The following is a 7,571-nucleotide window of genomic DNA, read 5'->3' as shown; positions in this document are numbered from 1 at the left end:
AATCAAAACCACAATGAGGTACCATCTCACGCAGGTCAGAATGGCTGTGATCCAAAAGTCTACAAGCAGTAAATGCTGGAGAGGCTGTGGAGAAAAGGGAACCCACTACACTGTTGGTGGGAATGCAAACTAGTACAGCTATGATGGAGGACAGTGTGGAGATTCCTTAAAAAACTGGAAATAGAACTGCCATACGACCCAGCAATCCTACTCCTGGGCATACATATTGAGGAAACCAGAATTGAAAGAGACACATGTACCCCAATGTTCATCACAGCACTGTTTACAATAGCCAGGACATGGAAGCAACCTAGATATCCATCAACAGACAAATAGATAGGAAAGCTGTGGTACATATACGCATTGGAATATTACTCAGCTATTAACAAGAATACATTTGAATCAGTTCTAATGAGGTGGATTAAACTGGAGCCTATTATACAGAGTGAAGTAAGTCAGAAAGAAAAACACCAATACAGTATATTAATACATATATAAGAAAGATGGACTTCTCCCCCGGACTCCTTAGTAGTCTGTCAGTGGGAGATCTTCACGGCTGGCCCCTCCCCTATTCCAGCCCCGCAGAGCCGTCCAAGTCTCCGTCATGCGTGAGTGCATCTCCGTCCATGTTGGCCAGGCTGGTGTCCAGATCGGCAATGCCTGCTGGGAGCTCTACTGCCTGGAACATGGCATCCAGCCCGATGGCCAGATGCCAAGTGATAAGACGATTGGGGGAGGAGACGACTCCTTCAACACCTTCTTCAGTGAGACAGGTGCTGGCAAGCATGTGCCCAGGGCAGTGTTTGCAGACCTGGAACCCACAGTCATTGATGAGGTTCGCACTGGCACCTACCGCCAGCTCTTCCATCCTGAGCAACTTATCTCAGGCAAAGAAGATGCCGCCAATAACTATGCCCAAGGTCACTACACCATTGGCAAGGAGATCATTGACCTCGTCTTGGATTGAGTTCGGAAACTGGCTGACCAGTGCACGAGTCTTCAGGGCTTCTTGGTTTTCCACAACTTTGGTGGGGGAACTGGTTCTGGGTTCACCTCCCTGCTGATGGAATGCCTCTCTGTCGACTATGGCAAGAAGTCCAAGCTGGAGTTCTCCATTTACCCAGCCCCCCAGGTTTCCACAGCTGTCATTGAGCCCTACAACTCGATCCTCACCACCCACACCACCCTGGAGCACTCTGATTGTGCCTTCATGGTAGACAATGAGGCCATCTATGACATCTGCTGTAGAAACCTCGACATTGAGCGCCCGACCTACACGAATCTTAACCGCCTCATGAGCCAGATAGTGTCCTCCATCACTGCTTCCCTGAGGTTTGATGGCGCCCTGAAATGTGGATCTGACAGAGTTCCAGACCAACCTGGTACCCTATCCCCACATCCGCTTCCCTCTGGCCACATACGCCCCTGTCATCTCTGCTGAGAAAGCCTACCATGAACAGCTTTCTGTAGCAGAGATCACCAATGCTTGCTTTGAGCCAGCCAACCAGATGGTGAAATGTGACCCTCGCCATGGTAAATACATGGCCTGCTGCCTGTTGTACCGTGGCGATGTGGCTCCCAAAGATGTCAATGCTGCCATTGCCACCATCAAGACCAAGCGCAGCATCCAGTTTATGGACTGGTGCCGCACTGGCTTCAAGGTTGGCATTAACTACCAGCCTCCCACTGTGGTACCTGGCGGAGACCTGGCCAAAGTACAGCGAGCTGTGTGCATGCTGAGCAATACCACAGCCGTTGCTGAGGCCTGGGCTCGCCTGGACCACAAGTTTGACCTGATGTATGCCAAGCGTGCCTTTGTTCACTGGTACGTGGGTGAGGGCATGGAGGAAGGAGAGTTTTCTGAGGCCCGTGAGGACATGGCTGCCCTTGATAAGGATTATGAGGAGGTTGGAGCCGACAGTGCAGAGGGAGATGATGAGGGTGACGAGTATTAGCATGTCCGCTGCAGTTTCATCTTGGGACTGTATTAATTGTGTTCAGTGGAGCTGCCCACTGTCGCCCTATCTTGACAATAAAGGTGATATTTCCACTTCAAAAAAAAAAAAAGAAAGAAAGAAAGATGGTGACGATGACCCTATATGCAAGACAGCAAAAGAGACACAGATGTAAAGAACAGACTTTTGGACTCTGTGGGAGAAGACGAGGGTGGGATGATTTGGGAGAATGGCATTGAAACATGTATATTATCATATGTGAAATAGATCGCCAGTCCAGGTTTGATTCATGAGACGGGTGCTCAGGGCTGGTGCACTGGGATGACCCTGAGAGATGGGATGGGGAGGGAGGGGGGAAGGGGGTTCAGGATGGGGAACACATGTACACCTATGGCTGATTCATGTGAATATATGGCAAAAACCACTACAATATTGTAAAGTAATTAGCCTCCAATTAAAATAATTTAAAAATTAAAGGCTATGGTTATTCATTATATTATTTATGAGTAAATAGTTTGTGGAAAATATTTGAGTATATCATGTGCTATGAAGCCAGTACTGTAACAATGAACTTCATTCCCTATAAATGTACTTAACCATCATTGGTTCTGTGAATTTTTGTCTAACACAGAAGCTAATATCCTGGCTTACTCTGCCATAAAGCAGTTTCATGGATAGCAGTAGTAAAAAGTTTTATTGCAAATTTTTAAGCGCAAGGCTAAGATTAAAATCTTTCTGAGTGAGAAGAACCACTTTCAACAACTATCAAACAAGAATGACTTTTGAAGGTAACTTTGGTAAAGACTTGGTAATGCTTCTTAATGAATTTAACTTACAATAACAAGGTAAAACAGCAAATTTTATCCTACGGTTAAGTCATCTTAACAACAATTTAATAGTGTTGTGTAATTTACAAGTGTTGTCAAACTAGTTTCTATATGACCCATGTAGCCAAAATTTAAAATGAGAAGCAAGACCTTCCTATCTGGCCCATTACTGAAAAAGTTTGCAGACCCAGATCCAAGTCATAGTCCTAACTGTGCTTCAGAGTCCTAGCTATAATATATGTATTATAATGGTAAATCTTCTTTATGATTTTGAGTAAATTAGTGTGAAGTAAATTGTGTAGAATAGTGGCACATGGTAAGTGCTTTTAAAGTTTAAGTTGTTCTTAATAACTATATTTCTATAGCTCTTCTGAACTATACAGAATTGTGGTCATTACAAAAGATTATCTGTAGGTAGAGGGAGGTCTTTGGTGAATAAAAATTTCCTTTAAAAAACAGTCCTCTTTAAAACTACTGGAGGAATTTCCACCTTGTCCATCCCTTGCTTTTTTATGTTTTGGTAGCAGCTTTAAAATCACTGCAGTTGGTGACTGCAGCCATGAAATTAAAAGACGCTTACTCCTTGGAAGAAGAGTTATGACCAACCTAGATAGCATATTCAAAAGGAGAGATATTACTTTGCCGACTAAGGTCCATCTAGTCAAGGCTATGGTTTTTCCTGTGGTCACATATGGATGTGAGAGTTGGACTGTGAAGAAGGCTGAGCGCTGAAGAATTGATGCTTTTGAACTGTGGTGTTGGAGAAGACTCTTGAGAGTCCCTTGGACTGCGAAGAGATCCAACCAGTCCATTCTGAAGGAGATCAGCCCTGGGATTTCTTTGGAAGGACTGATGCTAAAGCTGAAACTCCAATACTTTAGCCACCTCATGCGAAGAGTTGACTCATTGGAAAAGACCCTGATGCTGGGAGGGATTGGGGGCAGGAGGAGAAAGCGACGACAGAGGATGAGATGGCTGGATGGCATCACTGACTCGATGGACGTGAGTCTGAGTGAACTCCGGGAGTTGGTGATGGACAGGGAGGCCTGCCGTGCTGTGATTCATGGGGTTGCAAAGAGTCAGACACGACTGAGCGACTGAACTGAGCAGCTTTATTTAGATATAATTCACATACCAGATAATTCACTGATTTAAATTCAGTGCATCATCACAACCAATTTTAGAACATTTCCATCATCCCGGAAAGAAACCCATACTTAATCATCATCCCTTAATCCTTTTTGCCTATTTTGGACATTTAATATAAATGGAATTATACTGGGCTTTTCTGGTGGCTCAGATGGTAAAGAATCTGCCTGCAGTGCAGGAGACCTGGGTTCGATCTCGGGGTTGGGAAGATTCCCTGGAGAAAGGGATGGCTACCCACTCCAGTATTCTTGCCTGGAAAATCCCAGGGACAGAGGAGTTTGGCAGGCAACAGTCCATGGATTTGCAAAGAGTCAGACATGACTGAACGATAACACTTTCACTGTCATATGAGATGAGGTCTTTCGTGACTGGTTTGTTTCAGTTAGCATATTATTTTCAAGTTTTAAACATATTTATTCCTTTTTATGAAGGAATAATGTTCCATTTATGAATATAGCACATTCTGTTAAACCATTCATCAGATGATGGAATTAGGTTGTTTCTATCTTTTGGCTATTGTGAATAATGGATGAACTGTCATATACAAATTTTTATGTGGACATTTTTTTCACTTATCTTAGGAATGTATCTGGAAGTATAACTGTTGCATGAAATGGGAGCTCTGTGTGAAAGGGGACCAGACTTTTGTCCAAAGTGGCTGTACCATTTTACATCCCTGCCAGCAGTGTATGAGGATTCCAGTACCCCCATATCCTCACCAACACTTGCAGTTATCTGTCTTCTTTATTATAACCATCTTAGTGATGACAAAGTGATATCTGGCTCACTTTTAATTCTCTGGGATGACGTATTGGGGAAAACTACTCTTCTCACCACTCCACGCTGGGTTCATGAGGGGACAACACCCTGAGGGCCCAGCCCTGCAAGAGCATCAGGATATTCCCTCTAAAACTTAAGTTTTTCTCAGAGGAGAAAAGATTCCCAGAGATTGTGCTCAACTGGTAATTAGTTTTCAATTCACAGACTCACACATTCATGCCACCCTCAGAGGGGACATTATTGAAAAATGAGGAAACATTTTTCAAGGGATGGCAAAAGAGTTACAGGGCATATATGCTCAGTTACTTTGGTCATGTCCAACTCTTTGTGACCCTATGAACTGTAGCCTGCCAGGCTCCTCTGTCCATGGGATTCTCCAGGTGAGAATACTGGAGTGGTTGCCATGCCCTCCTCCTCCAGGGGATCTTCCTGACCCAGGGATCGAACCCAAGTCTCTTATGTCTCCTACACTGGCAGGCAGGTTCCTTACCACTAGTGCCACCTGAGAAGCCCAAGTTACAGGGCAGATGATCCCAAAGCATCTTGACTCAGGAGGAGCCAGGACAAGCTCGCTTCCAGAGAGAAGTTCTATGGACATTGCTGCCCAGCCCCACCTCCTACCAGTTGCTCCCCATCTCTGCAATTTCCAGAGACACCAAGAAGCCTTCTGGGATCAGGGCTGCTGGGAGTTAGTTACCATAAAGGAAAGAGGAGTCTCCCCGAAGAGGCAGACCCTGCATCACAGCAGGACATCACAGGTGATTCTGGTTTCTGGTCCTGCCTTGTATGGTTACTGCTGCCCAGGGTGGAGAGATTTGCCCCCAGAGGAAGTCTGCCAGTTGGTGGCTGTTTATTGCACGCCTGCATGCACTGGCCTCTGCTGGGTGTTGTGCTTACTGGGTGCACTTTGCAGAAAGTGTTCAGGGTAAGGTTTCCTCTTTATGTGCTCCCACCACCCCCCAAGTGTGTCCTTTATCGCACTTTCACAGTTACCGCAGAAATGTAAATTTCAGTTCATTTGCTCTGTCCTCTAAAGTCGGAAATAACATCTGACATTTGTAGATTCTCTAAAGTATTTGGTGAATGAGGAAAAAAGCTGAAGTTGACACTGGCTCATTGAACCCAAGCATAGTACCTCACTGTACATATTGTTTTGTAGTTTATTTACGCTTAGTAAATATAGTATTATTGAAAATTTCCTTTGTCCTAGTGACTATGCAGTATTCGTCTCACAAACTCCCCAAATTTGTCTTGACCAGGCTCTAGGTTTTGGACATTTACATAGTTGAAAATCTGTAAGCGCAGGCTGTAGGTGAGCAGGCCTCAGCAGCTGCAGCACATGGACTCAGTTGTTGCTACTCATGGGCTCTAGAACATTCAGGCTTCAGCAGTTGTGGTGCATGGGATTGGTTGCTCTTCGGCACATGGGATCTTCCTGGACCAAGGATTGAACCCATGTCTCCCTCATTGGCAGGTGGATTCTTAACCAGGGAAGTCCCATTATTATTTTTGAGCACAAGTCTCACTGCTTCTTAGGATAAATTCTTAGAATGGAATGGAACGTTGCTGGGTGGAATGATAGGTCTGTTGTTAAAGGTCTGCAATGCGTATTGCCAAATTTCCCTTCCCCCAAAGACTGTGTGTGAAACCTATTTCTCACACATATTGTCCTTGGCAAGCATCGTCATTCTCTTCATCTTTTCAGTAAAATAGGCCCACAGAGTATCTCACTGATTCCTGAAGCTATGCAGCCTCTCAGGAGATTGTTCATGAATGCCTTCCCAAGTTTTATTTAAAATTTGTCATAAAGAAAACTGTTTCCAAGAAAGCCAGATCAAAGATTCCTTCTTGAAAGGGACATTTTATAGGTGACAAAGAAAAACAGCAACCAAAATGAATGTCTGGTGAAAGATCACTGGGAAAGTTGAAGGTCGAGTTTGAGCTTTGAATGTCAGGTTAAATGATATTACATCCTCCCTAGACTGACAGTCAGCTGTGGGGGCAACTTCCCTGGAACAGGTGCTTATCTGAAAATAACTGAGTTATCAGAAAGTAACTCAGAGTTCAGCTCCAATGCAGGCTTGGTTCAGTCCTCTTTTGCTACTTTCATGTGACTTTTGTCATGTTATTGATATTTCATGTTCTTTTTCAGTTCATTTACCTGTTTGCTTCCACCACTACCCTACTTTTAAAGACCATTTTCCTCAACATGCATGCAGTGATGCGTCCTAGCGTTGTGTGGGTTCTTGACAAAACATATATCATCTCTGCTGTTGTCTTCCATAATCTGTCTTCTTGAAATTGACTTCTTTTTTTCAAGACCTAAATAAATTTAGTTTTAAAATATACTTTCAGTTCAGTTCAGTTCAGTCGCTCAGTTGTGTCCGATTCTTTGCAGATACGCAAAGTAAATATCCTTTACATTACCTCAAAAAAAAAAAAAAAAAAACTAGTTTCATTTTCCATGAATAGAAAGTCACCATAAAATAAATCCAACTAAAATAAAGTGTGATTGGATTCTGGGTGGGTATCTATGATTGTCAAAGGCTCTTTGAGCAATTCTCTTCCTTGTAATGGGAAACAATGCAAGAAAGAGATATGCTAGCAACAGATGAGATTTCACAATCCGAATGACTGAAATAAATTTGAAAATGCAGTTACCTCCCCCACTAAGTAAACCAATGTTCTCCAGTACTGTGTCCACAGACGACTTAAAATCATCTGTTTACCATGGGCACAGTGGCTGTCACACCCGAGCATGCATCAGTGTTTCCTGGAGTCTTGTTAAAACACAGATCGCTGATTCATTAAGTCTGGGCTAGCACTCGAAATGTGCATTTTTAAAAAAGGTCCAAGCCAT

The 7,571-nt window shown here is 43.7% G+C and overlaps 1 pseudogene; it reads left to right on the top strand.

The window, feature by feature from the left end:
* Positions 1-572: 572 nt before the first annotated feature.
* LOC138430872 (tubulin alpha-1C chain pseudogene) lies at positions 573-2,052 on the top strand (annotated as a pseudogene).
* Positions 2,053-7,571: the final 5,519 nt, after the last annotated feature.

This window comes from Ovis canadensis, chromosome 1, assembly GCF_042477335.2.
Source record: "Ovis canadensis isolate MfBH-ARS-UI-01 breed Bighorn chromosome 1, ARS-UI_OviCan_v2, whole genome shotgun sequence".
Lineage (NCBI taxonomy): Eukaryota > Metazoa > Chordata > Mammalia > Artiodactyla > Bovidae > Ovis > Ovis canadensis.
Note: the sequence above shows the minus strand (reverse complement) of the source record. Positions and strands in the feature narration are given on the sequence as shown.